The sequence below is a fragment of the Ciconia boyciana genome, chromosome 7 (assembly GCF_034638445.1).
Source record: "Ciconia boyciana chromosome 7, ASM3463844v1, whole genome shotgun sequence".
NCBI classification, from domain to species: domain Eukaryota; kingdom Metazoa; phylum Chordata; class Aves; order Ciconiiformes; family Ciconiidae; genus Ciconia; species Ciconia boyciana.
The window spans coordinates 47461219-47463512 of NC_132940.1; positions in this window are offsets into that span (position 1 = coordinate 47461219).

A 2294-nucleotide genomic window follows, 5' to 3' on the forward strand; every position below is an offset into this window, starting at 1 on the left:
GTTTTATCAACCTGAAAATTAGTTTTATTTATGTATAGTAGAAATTAATTTATAAATTGAAGGCAATAAGCAAACCCATACAATTCTTAGCTGATGTGGTGTTTATCCCTCTTCCATTCCCTTTAGCTTTATCTTCCTGATTTGTCATTTCTAGTGTCAAATTATTTGCATTCATATCAACAGCAGACCTACGTGGGTAAGGTTTGCACGCAAAAAATTCAGTAACCTCACAGCGAGTTACATTTGTATTGACGGCACTGACAGTCGTGAACTGCTAATCCGATTATTGTTAGTTACTCTGCAGGCTGCGGTAAAGCAGCGAGCCCGGCCGTGCGACTGACGCGCGACTTTTAAGGTAACAAAAATCCGGGTGTCTTCACCCTCTCGGGGGAGAGCCGTACACCTGCACGGAAAGCAGCTCTGCCGCGGGCGGCCGTGCCGGAGCGGGGCGCGGGCTGCGCGGCCGGGCCCGGGCCCCGGCTCCGGCTCCGGCTCCGGCTCCGGCGGGGAGAGGCCCCCCCCTAGGGGCCGCCGGGCGGGCGGCGGCGCTGGGGCCGGCGGGGCTGGGGCGGGCGGGGCCGGGGGCGGCGGGGCTGGGGCGGGCGGGGCGGCGGGGCCGGGGGCGGCGGGGCTGGGGCGGGCGGGGCGGGGCGGTGGGGCTGGGGCGGGCAGGCCGGGGCGGCGGGGCCGGCGCCGCCTCTGACAGAGCTGCCGGCAGCGGGCGCGGATGCTCCTCACAACGGCGGTACGGACAGCAAGCCAAGAGCTAGGTCACCTGTCGCGCTGGCGAAGGTTATCTCCGACAGGTGCATGTTTAAATAAATATTTGATACTGTCCAGGAAATACAGAGGGGTTTGCATGCATATGTCTATGCTAGCCCTCTACACGCAGCTGCGGGAATACAGCGGGTGTACGGGCTTTCATTATTTCTCTTCTCCCGAGCCTGGCTCCCGCCAGCATTTGGCTGAGAAGACAGCTTTTGGGAAAAAGACATGGTTTCTTGATCGGTGAGATCTCGTGAGAATCACTAGCGTCTGCAGGATGGAAAGGGTGAGGCGAGTACATGGGAGGTGATGGGGCTGGCGGGAGGGCTGTGATCGTTAAAAAAGCAGCACCCGTGCCCAGTGCAGGGCTGCCACCAGGGCTGGAGGAGCCCGCTGAACATGTATGGCACCTGTGAAGAGGACTGAGAGATCGGAGACAGAGCAACGCGTACATCTCGGAATCGCCACTGCACGAGCAAAACCCTCCCTGCCAGGCCGGCACAGAGCGCTGGCTCAGTATGTGGGCCCCTGCACCAAACAGCAACAGCAACACAGGGGAAACAGGGCTTTCACCAGGCTGCACGTGTGTGTTTGTCTGACAGAACAGAAGCTTGTCTTTATCACGGGAGAGTGTTTTTCCCCAAACAGTTCTCCATAGTTGCCTCTCAGGATTCACTCTCAAAAGTGACCTACAAATAGTTCTTCCGAAAATAAACCTAGGAAATAAGATAACTCTGCCAGGCACTGAAACTCATGAACTCATTGCATCTAAAACCGATCACCGTATTCCTGCTAAGGACAGCTATTGCTGTCCTTTCCCCTCAGACAGGCTGGTCGGCTGCAAACACCACCTGGACGATGGGCAGTGGTGTACAAGTGGCTTTATCTCCTGCTTCTTGTCAGGCCTACGGCAGCAACGCACCACTCGGCAGCATCCACCAGCTGAACGAAAGATGTTGCTTCTCCCTACAAACCTCCTGTCCTTGGGCAAGTGTGGTTATTGACTCCACCATTACTGTTCCCGCTCCGCTAAGAGCAGTTTTAAGAAAGCCTTGGAAACAGACACCCTCCTCCCTTGTCACCCTCCTGGCTGCTCGCCCCAGCGAGGCCTCGGGAGGCTGGGACCCGGTGAGCCGGGCTGCCCTGCGCAGCGTCCAGCCGGGTCCCTCCGCCCGCCTGGCCACGCCGCAGGCTCCCGCAGCGGGGAACCAGGATGGGGAAACTGCCGTGACCTGCAATCGTGTCAGCGCTGCCATTTCACCGAGATGCTCTTCGGCATCACTCGGAATTCCTGCAACACCGGCAACTGCAGAAAACGCGCGTTTTCTGCTGAAAACCGGACAGGCCAGGCGGGCGGGCGAAGGAGCCCTTGAACTGCGCCTTTCTGGGCAGCTCCGTGTGCCCCGGCAGCCCGCCTCTGCCTGCGCCCACCGGCTGTCGCCGCGCCGGCAGCCGCGGGCGAGAGCGGCGGGGCCGGGCCTGGCCGAGCCGCCGCCCCCGGGCAGGCAGCGGGGCGGGCGCGGCGGGAG